Here is a 21,248-nt window from a genome sequence, read left to right as displayed (position 1 = left end):
CCTGATCTGACACCGGACTCGGACTCGGATGACGAGGATGACCAGCTTGATGATGGTGACCGCATCTTCTACACCTCGTTTCGTCCCTCGGAGGAGATACGCGTAGGTAGCACTGTCTCACAGCGCCTGGCCGAAGCCTTTGCCAGGAACTCTGCCCCTCCGCCCTCCGAAATCCCGGACTGGGCTAAGGAGTTCCAGGACGTCTTCAACAAGGAGTCCTTCGATACGCTACCGGAACGGAGAGCCTGGGACCACGCCATTGAACTCGTCCCCGACGCTAAGCCCACCAACTGCAAGGTGTACCCCATCTCGCCCCTCGAGCAACGCGAGCTCGACGCGTTCATCGAGGAAGGGCTTTCGACGGGCCGGATTCGCCCTCCAAGTCTCCGATGGCGTCTCCGGTCTTCTTCGTCAAGAAGAAGGACGGCGGACTCCGCTCGTCCAGGACTACCGTGCTCTCAATGCGATGACTGTCAAAAACCGGTACCCCCTTCCGCTGATCAACGACCTCATCAACCGGCTCAAAGGCGCTCGTTACTTCACCAAACTCGATGTCCGTTGGGGCTTCAACAACGTCCGGATCAAGGAAGGTGACGAGTGGAAAGCGGCTTTCCGGACTAACCGAGGCCTGTTCGAGCCCTTGGTGATGTATTTCGGCCTGCTGACGAACTCTCCCTGCGACGTTCCAGACGATGATGAATGACATTTTCCAGGACCTCATCCTCTCCGGAGATGTCATGATCTACCTTGACGACATCCTGATCGCCCATTCCGACCTCCGGAAACACCGGCAGATCGTTCAGGAGGTCTTGCGGCGACTCCGAGAGCACAAGTTGTACCTCCGAGCGGAGAAGTGCGACTTTGAAAAATCGTCAATCGAGTACCTTGGAGTCATCATCTCCCACAACCACGTCGAAAATGGACCCCGTCAAGGTCGCAGGCGTCTCCGCTTGGCCGACTCCAGAAAACAAGAAGGACATTCAGCAGTTCCTTGGGTTCGCTAATTTCTACCGCAGGTTCATTCGGGACTTCTCGACCCTTGCGCGCCCTCTTTTCGTGCTCACCAAGAAGGACCAGCAGTGGACTTGGGGCGACGTGGAGGCCTCCGCGTTCCAAGCGATCAAGGACGCAGTCACCTCGGAACCGGTCCTGGCGATTCCGGATGACGCACGCCCTTTCCGACTCGAGGCGGACAGCTCTGATTATGCAACGGGGGCGGTTCTTTCACAATCCGCCCCGGACGGGAAGTGGCATCCTGTAGCATTCTATTCCAAAAGCTTAAATGATGTCCAGCGCAACTACGAAATCCACGACAAGGAGATGCTCGCGATCATCCGCGCACTCGAGGAGTATAGACACTTCCTCGAGGGCGCCGCGCACCCTGTCGAGATTTGGACTGACCATAAGAATTTGGAGTACTTCAGTGTGACACTGTGGTTCGAGGGGCTTACGCTGGGCGGAAGGGAAGAGAAGAGATGATGATGATAGTCAGACAACCATTGGAATCCAATGTTTGTCCGCGAGCTGACCCGTAACCTACGGCGGGAGGGAGCAGTGGTGCGTACTCAGGCAGTCGGGACGGGGCCGCGAGAAGGGAAAGAGGCGAGACGAAGACGAGACACAAGAAGAATGAGGACTTTGGTTAAGATTGCTGCTGCGTGACTGTGGTCACGTTTACTGTTACAAACTGATGGCTGATGTAATTACTGAAGATCAGGTGATTCTCGATATCTGATAGAGCGATTCTGAGTCGTTAGCCGTAGGTACCGCAGGTATACCCGTCACAGAGCCCCCCACGACGAAGAGTCGTTCATATGCTTCCGCTGTTGTCTTGTGTCCTCCCCAGCACGGATGCTGCCCAAGGAGCCGAGGCTGCTATGCCCTCCAATGTCGTTCTCGATTCCGGGTCATCCACTTCCATTGCCACGTTGTCGACAGAAGAATCCGTCGGTGCCGACCTATCGCGTGACTCCTCCGTAGCAATCGAAGGGGGTGCCGAAAGCCGCGTTAAACCACGGATGGGCTGGAAGCTGCGTCACCACTCCGTCCACGATTATTTGATTCGCCGCGGCCGTCACTGATACGGAAGGGATCGCAGGTTGGAGCATGGGCACAGATTCGCGGTTAGGCTCGTGGGCAGGTCCCCCTATGCTATCCAGGAAAGCCGCCACTTCCTCAGCACTGGGCGCCAACGACGTTGCCGGCAGAGGAGAAGCGAGGTTCAACGGAATCCGCTGTGAATCCTCTACATTCTCATGACCCGGTAGCGTTAGAGTGTGGGCCCCTAGCATGAAGGAAGTTTGGTCGGGCGATAACAGAGAGGGCTCCTCCTCGTTGGTCGCAGAGGATTGCTCAACCATCGTAGGCGCCGTTACATTCACGGAGATTTCGTAAGATCCCAACGCGAAAGGGCCCAGATTCGCGGCGCCCCCAGCCTGATCTCCCGCTCTATACGACGCCTTTCATCCCTTCTTAGCTTGCCCGGATTATGCTTGGACCGCTTGATCCTCTCCTCCAGGCGTACTCCCAGTCTCGCCGGGCGCTGTATCGGGCACCGGAGCGCTATCAACATCCATGGGCGTCTCGGCTGATCCTTGTGACGAGGGTACTGCGGCAGATTGCGGAGGTGGCTGATTTGCAGAGTGTGAATCCGGCCCGGCGTTCGCCGCGGAAGTAGGTCCTGAGGGGCTTGCTGACGCAAAAGGAAGGGTAGTCGTTGTACTGGTGCTGGAAACCTCAAGAGAAAGCGGCGCCTTAGGAGAACTTGACGCCTTTTCTTCCACTCTCGCGGCAGCTGTGGCAGGAATCGATAGCGCCAGGGCAGTTCTTCTGGCCGCCTCACGTTGCAGTCTTCGTTCTCTAACCTGGCGGGATTCCAGCCGGTTAAACGAATCCGTGACAAGACTAGCTAGGGCGTCGAATTGAGTTCGGTCGAGGTAGTTGATCGAGACCCATTGCATCTCCCCTTTCCAAGAAACCCATCGCTCTCCTAGCATCATTTATCGACCCCATTTCCAGTATGACGCTGTTGCCTGCTAGCAAGACCAGCACAATATCGGCGACATTACGAACTCGCTGAATTTCTGCCATGTCGTAGAATTCCTCGGCCGACAGAGCGTCGCTTCCTTTAACCTCCAAACGGAAGGTAGCTGGCTCGGGTTCGGGGAGGTCCGCGTCCATGAGGTCTCCGTAGTCCGACTCTTCGTCCCAACCTCCCATATCAGCAGCTATCGAAGGTTTCCCCTTCCCTTTATCCTTTGGAGGACCCTTGTCGTCGTCCTCGTCGCTCTCGTCCCCATCATCCGGTTTCTTTCGCGGTTCCGGCTCGGGTTTCGGACTCCCCTTTCTTGGCAGATATTCAGGGCGAGGGTTCGGGGCCAAGAGTGGCAGGCTGGCTTGCGTTCTCGTGAAGGAGGCTGAGGAGAACATCCAGTAGGAGGGACGGGTTGGCATCCAGTTCCCGTGCTTGTCTCGCACCACATAGTCGCATCTAGGGGCGGGCATTCCGTAGAGGTCCGGACGGACAACGCCAGGAGGGACCTTGTACCCCAGAATGATTAGAGTTCGGCGATGGTCTCGATCGAAGAAGGTACTGGTGGGACCACCGTCTGTCCGAGAACTGCGACCCACCAGCTCCATTCTTTTCCTGTCCCCTCGCCTATGCCCATGATGAACTTTTGCAGGCTGCCGGAACCCTTCCGCAAATTGATAAGCTCGGGGGCCGAATCCAGGGCAGTCGGTCCGGTATAGGTCCACGTAGTCCAATTCAGGTTGTTTGTAGTCGTCCCTCAGAGGATTGCTCGTAACGATTGGTCTCCGACCGTTACTGGGCGTATGCGGCGTTGATAAGTTTACTACGACCTATGACATCTCGGTCCCTTCGATTCTCAGGCGAGGGTGACCGGCGGATGGGCTGCGGGTCTCTTGGCTGGTTCCAATCTTCAGCGGAAGGCACGGGATCGCTCCAAGACACGGCACTATCAGGCCAAGGAGACCCCCAACCTCCGGTATCCGTTGGTACGGGGGCCTGGCTAGGAGTCGAGTAGGACGAAGTCCAATTCATTGTTGGATTAGCTGGCCAATCGCTTTTAGGTCGCCTCTGGCTCCAGAAAGGTCGCTGGCCCTCTTCCATGAAGAGGGGATTGGCTCGCTCTTCGCTGATAGGATCTGGCGCGGGAGCACGTCCAGACTTAAGTCGAGAAGGAATGTTAAGCCTAGCTAGGCTGACTCCGTCTCGGGGGATTTCAGAGTATGGGTTGTTCTTGAGCATAGCTAGTGTTTCAGTGTCATCCAAGAATCCGTAGGGACCGGTCGTGCTTCGCATCTTGGCTGCTTCGTCTTCCGGAATCCGGTAGACTACAAAGCAAGGGATGCCGGCGCGGATTAGGCGATCGAGAGGCTCTCTAGGGTATCCGTTTGCCCAGAAGCCCATGAATTCCTCCCGAGGGTCAGCGATCTCTCGGTCGGGACCGCGAGCTAAGTCTTCCATGAGAGTATCCATCATATCCGCCCATGCCAGCATTTCTCGGAGGGCGAAAGATAGCTCGGAATATTTGTCGAATATATCCTCCCATGACTGTGGCGTATTGAGAGCCCGTTTCAGAGACCAGAAAGGAGTAACGTCGGGAGGAGCAATTTGCAGGTCGGCGGGCCAATTCTTCGCGAACGGAAGTCGAGCTGAGCAGGAGTTGATACGGCCCACCACGTAGTTATAACAATCGATCAACCCGTCTATACCCTTGTCGGTTAGAGTGCCGGTTCTTGGGGACATCGGTCTCCAAACTTCCGTTAAAGGGCGAAAGGCGCGGGGGACCACTTGTCTTCTCGCTTCACGGACGTGGGGTTTCGGAAGAAGGCGAAAACAGGTGAGGAGCGCGTGTAAAGGTATTGGGGTCCCGAACGAGGGTCGAATCTTCCCCAAGTGGAATCATACCGCCGCGCATTGGCATCCAATGGCGGGGTAAGGTCTCCCGGGGGGAGGAATGCCAGGAAGAAAAACCGATCGCCTGGAGTTGGGAGACCATAGCTCGTATAGATCATCGATGACTCGGATAATTCGGGTGCTTGTGTTGCTGAAGACTCGAAGGTATCCCAGAGCCATAGACATTTGCACGTTTAAGGCGACGCCATCCCCAAAGCCGGCGAAAGGTCGGAGACGTGGTTGCTGGAAGCGGATGGACGGGTGGTATATTACTAGAGACATATCTGTAGGAAGAAGTCAGCTGAGATCGATTAGCTCGCAGCGTGGTGGAAAGCCAGCGACGCTGCGAGCTTACCGATTTTTTAACGAAGGATGGAGTCAAGAAGAAGAAGAGAAATGATGTGACCAGTCACGCTGACCCATTTTATGATCCTGCGTCACGTGCGTTCTTGATCCGTTCAAGCTAACCGATGGATCCGAAGGTACTCCCGCTTAAGGGCAGGAGCGTTGCGGAGGTCATTCTCGGATACCCAACTGTCGTCGCTCGGGTCGTACCCCACCCATCGAACCAAGAACATTCGATACTCCTGTCCCTTGCGACGCCGCAGCCGGTGGCCCAGTATAGCTTCTACTTCGAATTCTTCAGTAGGCTTGAGGTAGTCGCGAGTGTCGGGTAAGGCTATTCTTTCGCCGAACCGTTCCTCAGACGGGTGGTACAGCTTGAGATGCTCTAGGTTGAACACGGGGTGCATATTGTAGGAATCGGGTAGTCTGAGGCGATATACCACTGGGTTGATCTTTTCCATGACTTGAAGGGACCAATAGTTCTCTGGATTAATTTGCGACCCGTCCCGCCACGTCAACCAGCTCCAGGGAGTGAGGGTTAACCAAGACTTGGTCACCTTCCTTAATATCCTCCACGGGACGACGGTGTTTGTTGAATGCTCTGGCTTGCTTCTCTTGCGCGAGTATGATGGAATCTCTGGCGAATTGGCGGTGTTCATTAAGAGCGTCAGTGAAATCCTCCTCCTTCTGGCCTCGCACGAACGGCCTAACCACGGGATCCGTGGTTGGGAGTAAGGCGCCAGCTTCTGTTCTCGGGTGATATCCCATAAGTAAGAAGTTAGGCTTGTAGCCCGTGGAGGAGTGAACACTGCCGTTATATGCGAAGTTCATTTCGCCGAGCCATCGAGCCCAAGTAGTGCGGTCCTTGGCCACATATGCACGAAGCATCTGTTCAAGGAAAGCGTTAACGATCTCCGTTTGCCCGTCGGTCTGAGGGTGATGGGAAGTGGATAAAGCCATTCGACTCCCGTATTGCGCGGTAACTGCCCTCCAGAACGCTGTGGCCCACCTTCGGTCCCTGTCCGCGATGATCCTCTCCGGCATCCCAAATCGATTGACTACGTGGTCTATGAATAACTTCGCAAAGCCTTCCTGCGACAGAGTCGTGTAAGTCGGTATGAATATGGCGTATTTGGTAAGCTTGTCCACAAAGACGAGAATGGCTGTGAATTGTTCTTCTCCCGATGGCGGCAACCCCGTAATCATGTCCATAGAGATTGTCGAGAACGGGGCCGCGGGGACGTGAGACGGGCGGAGTCCGCCCATCTGGCGTCGGTGGTCAGTCTTGATTTTCTGACAGACATCGCAGGTTTTTGCGAACGCTTCTACGTCCTTATTCAGAGAGCTCCAGAAGAATAGTTCCTTGACGCGATGTAGCAACTTCATTGGTCCTGCGTGAGCGGTTTCGGTAGCCGAGTCGTGAAGCCAGCTGAGTATGAAAGGAACTTTCGATCTGGGCACGCACAGTCTGGTATTCCAGTCCGTCCACCCACGGACAGTAGGCCTTCCTTGCCCTTTTGGAATCGAGATGGGGTAAGCACTGTGTCCGGATGTGCTATTTCCTCCGTGTAACGGGATCTGAAGAAAGGATCCTCCTTGTAGCCCTTCACGAATTCCGACGCAAGTTCTTGATCGAAAGAAACCAACAAGTGAGATCGCTTGTTCCAATCCTCATCTCTGTCGCTCACTGTTTCCTTCACTCCTATCGGATATGTCCAGGCGTCTCCTTCTTCAAACGGTAAGCTCGATTCCTCCGTTCTTGTCGTCCCGGGGTCCACTGCCGTAGTCTGCTCGGTCGCGGTGGGCTGGATTCCAGCCTCCTTCGCTTGCCTTCGGGTAACCACCATGGCTTCTTTGTCGATTATCTCATCCCACCAGCTTGCTGTGAATGATGCTTTAGCTGCCGGCCTAAACGAGCCTCGCTCTTCCAAGCTCTCAGCTCTGTCCCTCTTCTCCTCATCCTGGATTATGGCCAATTCCTCGTCTCTTACAGGCGAATCGTGATCTGGCGTCCTCGGTAACCTTGACAGCGGGTCTACGTTCGAATGGACTCTGCCTGGTCTGTGCACGATCTGCAGACCCGGATAAGCAGCGAACACCGCCCCCCAGGCCGCCAGCCTCCGATTCATGTTCTCGTAGACTCTTGCCCACTGTAAGGCCGCATGGTCTGTCACCAGCACTACCTTTTCTCCCTCGATAAAAGGCTGAAACCGCACCAGAGCTTCCTTAGCGCCCAAGGCTTCACGTTCGGTGGCGCTGTAGTTCCTCTCAGCAGATTTCAAAGTGCAACTCCAGTAGCATATCACTCTCTCCACGTATACTTCTGATGCTTCGAAGTTCTCTGCCCACTGCGAGTCGGCGTATAATTCCTCTTCTAACTCCTTAATGAACGAGGGGTACAGACGAGGGACTGGTTCTCCAGCATCCCAAGCCTTCCGCAGCTTGTCGAAGGCAGCCGTGCCCTTCAGGTCTCCTACTCGAATCTTCTGAACTTGTTGCAGGCTTGCCCCAATAGCAATATCCGAGGCGTCCGTGTACAGCCTATACGGCCTTCCCCTAACGGGGTGCCCTAGCACTGGCGCGACTGTAAGAGCTTCCTTGGCATCCAGGAAGGCTCTCTCATGCTCTGCTCTCCACTCCCATTTGGCACCTTTTCCTAGTAATCCGAAAAGAGGCTTTACCACGAAAGCGTAGTGCGGAATATACATTGCGAAGTAATTCGCCATGCCCAAAAACTTTTGCAGCTGGTTCACCGAAGTCGGTCGAGCCAGCTCTTGTATTGCCGCCACTTTCTCCTTGTGAGTGGAGAGCCCCAGTCGCGAGACTTTCTGTCCCAGTAACAGGATGGAGGTGTATCCGATGAAGCATTTCTTCGGTTCGAGTGTGATCCCCGCGCCACGGATTGCCGATAGTACACTATCCAGATGAACCAGATGGTCCTCCCAGTCCCGAGAGAACACCACTATATCGTCCACGTAGACTAATGCGAACAACCACAGAAACGGGGCCAAGACGCCTTGCATAATACGCTGGAAGATCGAAGGCCCATTGCGAAGTCCAAACGGCATCCGCCTGAACTGCCATAATCCTCAATGTGTACGGAAAGCGGTCTTCGGTTTCGGCCCTCATCCATGGAGACTTGATTGAAACCCGCCAGCGTCGAAGCAAGACAGTACCTGCGAGCCGGATAAGGCTTGTGCGATTTCTGACTACCGAGGAATAGGGAACTCATCCGCTATTGTTGACGGTTAAGCTTACGGTAGTCCACCGCCAGTCTAGGCTTCCCGTTCCTGAAAACTACCACGCAAGGAGCGCCCCAAGGGCTGATCGAGGGTTCAATGACCTCCCTCTCTATCCAGAGATCCATCTGTTTATCGATGACCAGTCTCTTCTCAGGGGACGCCGCGTACATAGGCAGGGAAACAGGCTGCGTCCCTTCCTTGGTGGGTACCGACGCTTGCTCGAGCACGTGGCCCAAGCGTCCGCCCGTTCCGAAGGCCGCGGCATTCCGAGACAGCACTTCCTGGAGGCGGGGGAGTACTGCAGCGGGTATGTCTGGTCCGAGGCAGACAGCTTCTGAGATATCTGCGGAGTAATCCTTGGGATCCGGGTCAGGTACAGCCGTAGTCTTAGGCCCCCATAATTCTTCGTCCACGTCTTCCTCGGCAGGTTCCTTCGTTCGCATGTTCCCCTCGTTCCTCGCCGCTCTTGGGTCGTTGACCGCGGCACTAGCGCGAATAACCCGAGACAAAGCTTCAACGCTGGCCGCCATTCGTGCTAAGTGATCTTCATCCTCTGGCCAGTCTTCATACGTCTCCGTGTTCCTTAGAATACCCACTACATCGCCCGCTCTTACGAACCATGGTTTCGTGCTGGTATTCGCGATAGGCACGTAAGGAGTCTCCTTGGAAATCATCGTGCTGGGCGCCGCCATGATGCTACCGTCATCCATGGTGAGAAGAATCTTGTCCACTAGCCAGTTTGCCCTCCCTTCCATCGGAGCGGTTACTCTTACGTTGTGCACTGACCCAGCCGAGATCAACACATCCTTCTCCGCACGCACTAAGATTTCGTCATCCTTTATTGGCTGTTTCCGTTTCCTGGTCTTCTGGGATCCAGAAGACCCTGGAGCATGTTCCTTGATGGTTCTTGTAAAGTTGACGTTACGAAGCTGGAATCCTAAGTCGATTTCAGATGTAGACGAGGCGGGAACTCGGTGCCGAGTGGCTCCGATGAGCACTTCGCTTTCACCCGACGCTTGCCTGGTCACTCCTAATTCGTACGCGGACTGGAAGTCTTCCCCTAGAAGCAAAGGAACTTGCATGCCCCTCACTACGTAGGCCTCGACTTCCATCTTGATCAGTTCGTCCTCAGAAGTCGTGATGTACAAGGGCAGTCGCACGTAGCCCAAGACTTTAGCTTTCCCCGTTAAATGGTACAGCTGCATTCGCAGTCCTTCCTTGGGAGGAGGAAGATCGGGGATGGTGTTGGCGAATTCCTCGGAAATCAGTGTCAAGTCTGCTCCGGAATCCAGACGAACTATGACATGTGGTTGAGTCGGAGAGCCCACTCGCGCAAGGATGTGCAAAGCTTTGGACCCGACGGAGGCCATGCCCGCAGGTAATTGACGTAGTCTTCGAATGACTTGGACGATTTCTCCACTTGGCGTAATTTCGGAATCGACCACCAATGGCGAAGTGATATGCTTCGCTAGGCGATCCAGAGCTTGAACCGGTACCGGATCCCTTCCTTCGCTAGTCGCAGCTCTCCACTTTTCCTTCCTAGAAGCCGGTATACGCTTTTGTCTGCCTTCGGCGTCTGCGAACATTGCGGTTACCACCATACGATACAGTCAGGACCACCTTATGCAAATCGGAATCCGATTGCAGGGCGTCAGAGAAGTTGCTCAGCTCGACTGGTTCGGACGACGGATAAGCAGCAACAACATTGTCATTTTCTGAATCAGTGCCTAGAATTCTATCTCTTTCGTCTCTGTCCTGGTCTACTAGGGCCAACAGCGCTTCAGCTAAATGGGCGGATCGAGTGTTATTCCATAAGTCGTACTTGGGGCATTGCGCGGCGTGATGTAGCGGGCTGGAACAGATAAAGCAATCTCCCTTTGGCGGCGGGTTGGTCTTCACGGAATCGTCCCTAGTGAACTTGACGCCTTTCATTTCGCCCCCTTTTGGCCAGATACTCTTTGAACGGTTGGCTCGAGAACCCCAACGAGGGTTAGTGACCGCCATCGCTTCCTTTTCATCAGCTTCGTTCGTCACTTCCTCCGCGTCCTCCCAATCCTCGTCTATTGCAGCGAGATTAGCGGTTCTAGCGCGGAAGAATCGACGTTTCGAGCCGTTCTCCTGTTGATCACGAAGAGCACGAATAATCTTAGCGGACTCCCAAGTATAGATTAGAGTTTCGCCGTAGTGTTCCGCCAGCATTATCAGATGCGATATGGTAGGGCAGCGAACTTCGTCAATAGATTCCTTCCAGGCATCCGGTTGGTTGCGAATGATGCGGTGCACCGCTGAAGCTTCATCGTCCGTGGCGTACAAGAACTTGGCGAGAAGTATGCGTCGTTGGAAGAATTCAGTCGGAAGTTCCTCCTCGTGTCCCTTTTGCCTGAAGAACATCGATTCGAACCTGCTGATTTCTTCACGTTCCCAGCGCGAGGACATGAATTGAGATGTGAGGGCTCGAAGCATGTGGAACCATGAAGCTTGGTGTATATCCTTAACCGCGTCCGGAAGAACGTCCCACCACCCCTTCGCAGCTCCCTCCCAACGTTGAGGAGCCACTTGAGCCATTTGATACTGAATTAGCGGGCCTTTCCTGGCTAGATCCTTCATGCTAACCAAGTACTTGATCAGCGAGTCTCCCTTCCCGTCCCAGTTAGGAATTTCGGACTGTTTCATTCGTGTATCGATTTGGAACGGTTGGTAGCCCCCCCATCCGGCATCCGGTGGGTTGAAAGGTTGCGCAGGTCCAGGCGGAGGGGGAGGAGGACCACCAGGGGGCCCCCCTGGATTAGGAGCTCCTCCGAGCGGAAATCCGCCGAAGTAGCCCCCGGCGGGAGGTCCACCGGGTCCGCCCGGCCCACCGGGTCCGCCCGGTCCACCTGGTCCGTACGGACCGCCCGGCCCTGACGGGCCATTTCCTCCGGGCGGCCCGCTATGGCCACGGTCACCGTTCGAATTCCTTTTTCTGGACTCGCTTGAAGAGGATTCCGAGGGCTGAGGAGCACCTCGTGAAGGGGTATAAGCCTGGAAGGTGTGACTGGACTGATTTGGATGAATGGTCGCGGCGTAAGGCGCCTGTTGCTGGCCTGAAGCGAAAGTAGGGAACGGGTTATACGCCCCTCTCTCCGTGTACGCCCGCGAGCTCTGCTCTTGCCCTGTCAGCGGCACATATGGCCCCCCAGCTTCGTTAACGCCTATGGAGGCGATGTTGCCAAACACGTTCTGGATTCCAGCACGTGTCGACGCCGAGGACCCGGGAAAGGGCGATGAGAGATCGGAGAGGGCGCACTACCAAGGTTGGCGGCGAACACCTGTTTGCGTGAACGTTGGTGTAGTCGAAGGAAATATCGGTTTCATGGGCAGAGGCGGGGCTTGCGGGTGTGTTGGCCAGGAATCCGAGCGGTAAGGTTGAGCGTATACGTCTTGGGCCGCTTGATAGTGAGCTCTAACTCGTTGCCACACGATAGGATTGGCTTGCTCCAGATATTCTTGGTAGTCGGGCCTGGATGCGTAGAGTCTTAGCGGGGTTCCGGGTCTAGAGCTGCAGTACGCTTCCTCAACTCTGACCGAGTCGATGCCAGCGAAGAACTCGAAGTTTCGGACTCTTGTTTGGCAGCCTTACTCCAATGAACTAAAGCGCGCTGCACTCGGATTTTAGCACCAGCGAGACGTAACTGCGTCGTTCCGAAAGCCAGAAGGACTTTGTCTGATTCGCTCGCTCGGTTGAGAACGGACAGAAGATTGAAGCCGTAATCGACTTGAAAATTGGCCCTACTCGGTCGTCCCTCGAGCTGTTCCAATCCCTCTAAGATCTGGTGGAAAGCGAAGATCACATGAGCTACTCTCGCAAAAGTTTTGACTTCGAGACGGAAGTATCTTGGCTCAGTCTGAGGGAATACGGGAGCAACTAACGTGTCCGCGGCTGGCAATGAGGAGATGGCATCCACCTCCTCTTCCAACGAATCCCACGTCATGTCGCGGCGCGGGCAGTAGTATCGCTTGAGTATAAGTCGTAGTAGGTCCATTTTCTGAATATCCAAGACCTGCTCGATGCCTTCCATTCCGTATGTCACCAGCGGGTCGTAGCTATCCGATTCTGAGAGCTCTCGGTGATGTCGGAGGACGCTGTCTTCCAAGGACTCATAGTACAGTCCTAGCGATTTACCAAGATAGACGAATATCTCCGGAACGTCGAACCGCGGGGATCCAGCGGCCGTTCGAAGAGCGGTCGTGATGGACTCATCTCTGAAATGAGGAGGCGGAGGACGGAAGCTGACAGCCGCAGGGCTGGAAGGCGAACGTGGAGTAGGGGAAACTTCTTGCCAATTAGAGAACCGACCCGTTGAGCGGTCTGAGGCACGCGCGGACTCTTCCTCCGACGAGGATTGCCGTTCTGCTTCCTTCTCCTCGTCCGAAGCACGAACCGTCTTTATAGACGCTCCGCTCGCCGCTCTACCTCTTCCTTCTTCCGTTCTGGAGGGGATAGTAGTCGAGGGGCGAAAAACTGGTGCTTTCGCACTCAGCATGGGAGATGGTGACGGAGGAGGAGCCGGTTGCGCTGTAACCTTGGGACCTGGCCCAGCGGGTGTCTGCAGCGGCGTCCAAGGAGAAGCTGAGTCGAACGCACTAGCCGCTGAACCTATGGGTCCCACTTCTTCGTCAAGGTCCAGGATCGGCAGCTGGGATCCAGCCACCTCTGACGAACCCTGGGCAGTAGCGGGCGAGCCGTTTTAGAAGGAGGCTTCGGGGCTGACGTAGAACTCGAGACCTTGCGGAGAGAGATCTTCTGGGGCCCAGACGACGACATGGAAGGAGTAGCGAGAATTCGAGTCGCAGGCTTCGTGGAGGTAAAAGGTGAAGTTTTTCTTTCGCGGTTGTCACAGAGTTACGACCCGAATTTAAGCGATATCGGCAAGGGAGTTCAGGGGTATAATCAGTCGGGTAGTCAGTCCTGTCAAGTTGAAACGAGTGAAAGGGCCTACTTTTCACGGCAGGATTCCGGCCGTGAGAAGTGCCACGTAGCAGCGTCAAATCTTCCTCGTTTTTTCTAGTAGACGCTCTTCGCCCCCCAGCCCAAGCGGTAAGCCCTCGCGGTGGGCTCCATTTGTGACGCTGTGGTTCGAGGGGCTTACGCTGGGCGGAAGGGAAGAGAAGAGATGATGATGATAGTCAGACAACCATTGGAATCCAATGTTTGTCCGCGAGCTGACCCGTAACCTACGGCGGGAGGGAGCAGTGGTGCGTACTCAGGCAGTCGGGACGGGGCCGCGAGAAGGGAAAGAGGCGAGACGAAGACGAGACACAAGAAGAATGAGGACTTTGGTTAAGATTGCTGCTGCGTGACTGTGGTCACGTTTACTGTTACAAACTGATGGCTGATGTAATTACTGAAGATCAGGTGATTCTCGATATCTGATAGAGCGATTCTGAGTCGTTAGCCGTAGGTACCGCAGGTATACCCGTCACATTCAGGAAGACGCAGCACCTCAACCGGAGACAGGCCCGGTGGTCCCTGTACCTCTCCCGGTTCGACTTCACGCTGCACCACAAGCCTGGCCGCGACATGGGTCGACCTGACGCCCTCTCCCAGAGACCCGACCACGGAGTCGATTCCGACAACTCCGATGTCGTCCTTTTGCGGCCTGAACTCTTCCACGTCCGCGCACTCAAGGGCGTTTCCGTTTCCGGTCCCGGCTCTGAACTCCTCCGTGATATCCGTGATGCCCTCTCCGGTGAGCCTGACCTGGAGGAGCCCGTCGCACTAGCGGCCCGGCAACTTCTTAAGGTTCAAGGTCAAGCTCGAGGCCCCCGCTCCTCACGGTCTGACGAGTGGGCCGTCTCTGGCGGTCTTCTCCATTTCCAAGGGAAGATCGTTGTACCAAAGGACAAGGACCTCCGGAGACGCATCATCGAGCTCTGCCATGACACCCGAGTCGCCGGACACGCAGGTCGTTTCAAGACCTTGGAGTTGGTCTCCCGGAACTACTGGTGGCCTCAGATGTCTCGCCATATCGGCTGGTATGTTGCGACCTGTGACTTGTGCTGTCGCACCAAGGCACTCCGGAGACTGCCCCACGGAGAGCTGCACCCTACGGAAACGCCCCCGGAACGCTGGCATACCGTCTCCGTCGACTTCATCGTAGAGCTTCCCGAAGCCCATGGGTACGACGCGATCATGGTCGTCGTTGACGCCCTCGGAAAGCGCGCCCACTTCTCGGAGTGTCATACGACGGTCGATGCAATAGGGGCAGCCCGCCTCTACTACCGGAACGTCTGGCGGCACCACGGGACTCCGGCGCAGTTCATCGCGGACTTCACCCGAGAACTTTGGCGTCTAATCGGCATCAAGCCCGCCACGTCTACCGCGTACCACCCGCAGACAGACGGTCAGACAGAGCGCGTCAACCAGGAGTTGGAGCAGTACTTGCGGATCTTCACCAACTATCAGCAGGACGACTGGGATGAGCTGATTCCGGCCGCAGAGTTCGCCTACAACAACCATGTTCACTCCTCCACGCAGCATGTCCCCTTCATGACGGACACGGGATGGCTCCCGCGCATGGGCTTCGAACCCGGAGTCCGTTCCGCCATGGAGTCGGTGAACGAGTTCCGCGACCGGATCGCCACTGGTGTTGCTGAAGCCAAGGCCGCGCTCACTAAGGCCAAAGAGGAGTACAAGCGCTACTACGACCGGAGACGCACTCCGTCTCCGGAGTTTAAGGTTGGCGACCGTGTTTGGCTGGATGCCTCTGATATCAGGACGACTCGCCCCTCGGAAAAGTTCTCTCATCGCCGCCTCGGACCATTCAAGATAGTCGCGGAGATCAACAAAGGTGCCTACAAGCTCGACCTCCCTCCGCGCTACTCGAAGCTCCACCCGGTCTTCCCCGTTGTCAAGCTCGAGCTCGCCCAGGACAACCCCTTCGACGGACGCCCCGGCTACGACCAGCCCCCTCCGGACCTTGAGGACGGAGTCTTGGAGTGGGAAGTAGAGGAAATCTTGAACGCAAGGGTGAGGTATAAACGGCTGAACTACTTCGTCAGATGGAAAGGCTACGACGCGTCGCACGACCAGTGGGTCCGCTTCGACCGCGTCTTCGCCCCGGAGAAAATTGCGGAGTTCTATCATAAGTACCCTGGCAAGCCACGACACATCGCCTCCGCGACCTTCGACTCGATTCCGTTCCGGTCTATGCGTCGAGACGCCGCATTCAAAGGGGGGGGGTGATGTCAGGGGAACCTCCCTTTCGGCCCGGAGACGCGCCCGATTCCGGTCCGATTCCGGTTCCGACTCTGGTCCGGCCCTCCATCTCGCCCGTACAATCACCGATCCGTCAACGCCCTCCCGACGGTCGCCCTGGGACCTCGCCTGCGACGCCGCCCAAGCCTTCTGTGCCTGACAGCGGCAGCTACGGACAAGCAGTATATAGTCAGCTCCCTAGCAGGCGGACCCTTAGAGTTTCTTCTCTTTGGATCCTCCCCTGCTAGGTCAGCTTCATTTGTATTCGCTTACCAATGTTCATGCTTTGGATCCTCCCCTGCTAGGACCTTGATCTCAGGCCTCCGGGGTTGCCCTTACACATCCACTCTGTTGGTTGGCCACTCGCTTTGCTCGCCACCGACCTCCTCCGCCCATCTAAAAAGTCAAAGGAGATTTATGCCTACCTAATATGAGTATTGATGCAACTTTCATTTTGTGACAATGTGTGACATGATCTAATGATTGAACATGTAGCTCAGCTACATACTTGAAAGCACCAGTGGGTATTGGAACTTGCCCTCACACTCATGTAATCTCAACAATAAATATGATCTATAAATGCAGCTTGACAGCCACATATAGGGAGAAGGAAGCTTGCACAACCGTTCTGCAGTTGCTGACAAATTACTTTGTCAGCAAGAGTCCACCCCTTCAATGCCCCATCACAAATTGAGGGCAGGGTGACTGACATGGGAATGGGAAGCTTGTGGGGGAAGATTATTCAGCAATTTTGTTTGTACATGTTTGTTTTTGTCGTTTACACTTGTTTGTTCTGAATTTATGATATACGGGACCTAGCTGAAGCAAGGTAACCTTTCACAGTGGGGTTTCTGCCCAAAAATGGGCCCTAAAGTAAGATTTATAATAAATAGTGGGCAATATATATATATATATTAACAACTTGGAAAGAGGCTTATAGCTTATGTCTGTGGCTAGGGGGGGAAAATTAAACACATGGGAAGGAGAAAGAAGGGAGCAAAGAGGAAAGGATGGGAGATTAGTGTACATAGCTGCTGTAATCTCCATGAGAAAATGCTCTGTTTTGCGGCCAGGAATAGTGTTGTTGAGCTCAATGGCGGATGCCCAAATTGGGCGGCCTTCACACATCTTCGCGTCGGCGCTGTTCCATGGTGTATGCCCTTTCGGGGCACCGTCTCCGTTTGGGCATACACCCCAGCTAATCGTTTTTCAAACGTTGGGCCTGGACTTGATGGCCTGTCACCAGTCGGCGCCATTTCCGCAGCACATGTGCATCCGGGATCATTCCCACAGGCATCGGACAGCTTTCGTTGACAAATGTGCTGTAGTGCTGCTACTGCTGCCATTGAACACAATGGACTTGAAGGACAGTGCTTAATAAGTAGTGGCCCTCTGTATGTAGATCTTCATATGCTAAATATTTTTATATCATGCACTGTAATACATATACATAACTATAATGCCACAATATTAAAGTTTTCAAGCAGTTCTCTATGTCTCAGATTGGAGTATCTACCATAGCTATGAGCTGAAAATATGTCCCAACAGCTTAGTGATTTATTTTATTTCTGTGCGCATTTACAGGTCAGCGTGACACATTTGCAAGATCAACAAAATCTTTCAGGGCTCAATAATACTTATTAAATTTGGTTTCCAAGCACAATGAATGCTGTACATATTTACTTACTCAGTATCACATTAGAAAAACTACACTGACTAGCTCCTACTGCCAGCCAGCTTCAGCTCCAGTCTTATACTCCAGTCACAGTCCCACACCTCGGAAGACACAGGATGTCAGGTTTGTCGTCGGATCTTCCCGCATCAGACGCGGGTGCAGTCCCATGCCCATATCTGGGCATAGGCTGCCACAGGCACTGCCCATGAGCCTGGAAAGATATAGTGGTTAACCTATCCCCAAAATATACTCATCCCTGAAGCACACTATGAAACTATACTACTCACTCTGGAGCTCTGTCTATTGGGGTTTTTTAAGGTCAGAGAGCATAATGGTAATAGGCATTAAGTCATGGGAACCTTCCTTCAATGGAAATTGCATGAATTTCCACCATTTTTCACTAATTTGAGTATTGATTTTATTGGCCCCACCAGCTCCTGCTGTTGCCTGCAACAGCAACAGAGAGCAACACTATGAATCTCATTTTTGGAGAGAATGAAAACAACATATATGGCTAATATATCTCCAAAGTTACAGTGATTTTCATCTATACTTGATCCAAAATTAGCCCAATACTTTGTAAAGCTTAGCACGAGTGTCAATACCTGCAGATGTCACCACAGGTACCTACAAGAAAACATCCGTAAATTTAACATCCACGGATACAGGTATCCCACAGATGCCAAGAGTACAGGTATGGCTCTGAGAGATCTCAATATTTATTATCTTATATATATTGTAGTAACTAGAGGCTTCTCATGCCTGTAAGGGCAACCCTGGAGACTCCGACGAAAGCCTAGCAGGGGAGGATCCAAAGCGTGAATAGAAGCTACGGAAATACACGGAGGGACCAACCTAGCAGGGGAGGATCCAAAGAGAAGAAACTCTAAGGGTCCGCCTGCTAGGGCGCCAACTATATACTGGTCGTCCGTAACTGCCGACGTAGAGCGCAGAAGGCCTGAGCGGCGTCGCAGGCTCTGTCCCAAGGTGATCGTTGGGAGGGTCTTGACGGATCGGTGATTGTGCGGGCGAAGGAGGCCGAGGACGATGGTCGGGGTGGGTCGGAGCGTCCGAGGGGGCGTCGATCGGATGCGCCTCGGATGCGTTCGGAGGGTCCGAAGGAGGCCGAAGCGGGGGTTCCCCTGACATCACCCCCCCCCCCTTTGAATGCGGCGTCCCGACGCATAGTTCGAAAGGGCAAGGAGTCGAAGGTCGCTGAGGCGATGTGCCGTGGTTTACCCGGGTATCTCCGATAGAAGTCCGCAATCTTGTCTGGCGCAAAGACACGGTCGAACCGAACCCATGAGTCGTGTGAAGCATCGTAGCCTTTCCACCTGACGAAATAGTTAAGACGCTTATACCTTACACTGCGGGCAATGGAGCATATTCCGCCCTGGAATATGTTGAGAATATTATGAATATTACAGGGTGTATTCATTCCATTTTCTAGGCCGGAATATGACAGGAATATCCGTGGAATATTCTTAATTTTCTCACCATCTGTCATGTATATGACAGCCCGGAAAATGTTGGGCAGATCCGTAGAATATTCTCAATCTGCCACATGTTTTCATTCAATATTCCGGCCTGGAATATATCACATGTTCCAGGCTGGAATATTGTGACCAGATTCTGGGACTATCATTGATTGGGATTCTGATTGGGATTCCATAAAAGTGTAATATACTATCATATAATCACCTACATGTTGGCTAGTGCATACTGCAAAGACTAACCCAAAACAAATCAAAGGAAGATTCTCTCATATTCAGGATTGTTGACGAGCACTATCTATTTTAACAACACTCTCTAACACACACACTGTGCTCCCCGGCTCCAGCATCCGCGCCGTGTCAGGGTTGAAATACATGCCCTCCAGCGCTGAGCGGAATAACAACGGGCTCACCCCTTCTGGTGGCGCCACTCACGGTTCACCCCGCCCACCCGCCCGCGCAGGGGGTGGGCAGACGCGTGTACACGTTCCCCGCATGGCCCCGCCGGCGATGGCGATGGCGATGGCAAGGAAAATGGCAGCGGGTGGGCAGCAAATCCATGCTATCCTCCATCCTCTCCCCATCGCTGTCCCACACCTTATCCTACTCGGATTCCCACTTTGCAGACTCCCCACCGTGACCGCCGTCCTGCCAACTACAAGCCGCAATTGTTATGGTTAATGCGGTCTGGGGACGCGTCGGCGTCTGCGTCTCCTTCCGCCTCATCGGGCGTCGGCGTCGGCGTCGGCGTCGTCGGGCGAGTGGCAGTGCGTCGGCCTCGGGATCGGCCTCGAGCTCGAAACCAACTCGAAACCGAGAGGGTTGCAATTGGCGTGCCAGATGTCGCGACAGCAGAAACCTGTGCTGGTAAGGCTGGATATGAAGTTAGAGGGGTAAAGCAACATACGAATTCGTTCTTCAGCAATTGCTCTTCGTGTATTCGGTTCGCCACCCGTGCTAGAAAGTGCACTGCCGTGGCCATGACCACGAGCACCGTCGATCCCCGCTTCCCGCCCCAAAAAGACGGGTAGACCAGCTTCGCGCGTAGGTTCCGCTGTAGGTCGGGCGGTCCCAGCCATCGTAATCCCATAATTTGGGGGTCGTTCGGCGCGGCTTTGAAGCGTGAGTTCAAGTTTGCGTGTTACCTCAGCCAGATTTTACACCCTTGACCCGGACCCCGATGTCTCCCCAGCGCTGCCACTTCCCAACAACATCATGATGCGTGCGCCTCGCAGCCCGCAGCCCCTAACCATGCCGCCCGAGCGTGTTTGTCCTTTTGGCAGGGCGTAGTAGTAGTCGGTTGTCAACTTGTGTAGTCCTGAGGTTGCCCGTGGCTGTGGCCGTGCCACAAAATTCCGCAGGCGCTGGCGTGGCGCGGGGTTTGGCGTGGAGTACCGAGCCAGCTGGGTAGTGGATGAGCTGGGTTGGGCCCGTTGGTGCCAACTTGCACGCCAAGTGAAGCGCGGGCCGTGTTGCAAGGCCGCGAGTGGCCGGGCGATGTCGGAACGGGCGGGCTGTCCCAGGCGCTGTGCAGGTATTCGCGGGGCGCTCCGCGTAGCAGCAGAAGCCACGGCGGTCGTGGTCATAAGTAGTTGGTGTTGGTGTTAAGTGACATATGGCCAATCGATCAATCTTCACAGTTTTCCCCCATGGTTGCCGGTTGACCGTCGAGGTGCGGTGAGAAGCTGTCATTGTTGGTGGGGAGGAACAGGGAGGAACTCGGGACTGGTGAGTGCTCACGCTTAGTCAGAGTCTTCCAGTTGGACTCTGACAAATCACTAATCATATGACTAACATTGTGCGCTGTCTCCCACTCCACCCGTTCCTTGGCACATACACCTAACGCATTGTGTACTGTCGTTGCTTGCACCGGCCAGCAATGAGCATTCGTTGTTAATTTTGTGCGAAGGCCGCGGCGAAGTTGTCATGATTACTTGCTCCCCATCGGAGCGCTGATTACGTTCTTAGGGCGAAAGCCACCGCTGCACAGGACGCTGTTACCCACGGCGCTGACTTTGGGTCGCGCAACGGAACCACTGACGGAAATGGGAGTGGCAGTCCAGCACCTCCGCCACCAGGCCCACCAGAGGGTTTCGCAGCAGGTGGTCCTCCGCAGGCGTATTGTCCTCCCCTGGGTGGCCCACCATATCCATACCCACCACCGCCACAAACCCAATCCAGTTCTACTTCGAATGGGCAAAGCCAGCCACAACCGCAATGGACGCCTATGCCATACAGATACCTCGGTCGTCCTGACCAGCCCTTGCCCCCACCTCAGCCCGGTTACTTACCATACGGCATTCCCATTCCCGGCTATCCCCATGCACCACCCCAA

The sequence above is a fragment of the Mycena indigotica genome, assembly GCF_014461135.1.
Source record: "Mycena indigotica strain 171206Taipei chromosome Unknown Mind.scaff0005, whole genome shotgun sequence".
In the NCBI taxonomy this organism is placed as follows: domain Eukaryota; kingdom Fungi; phylum Basidiomycota; class Agaricomycetes; order Agaricales; family Mycenaceae; genus Mycena; species Mycena indigotica.
Note: the sequence above shows the minus strand (reverse complement) of the source record.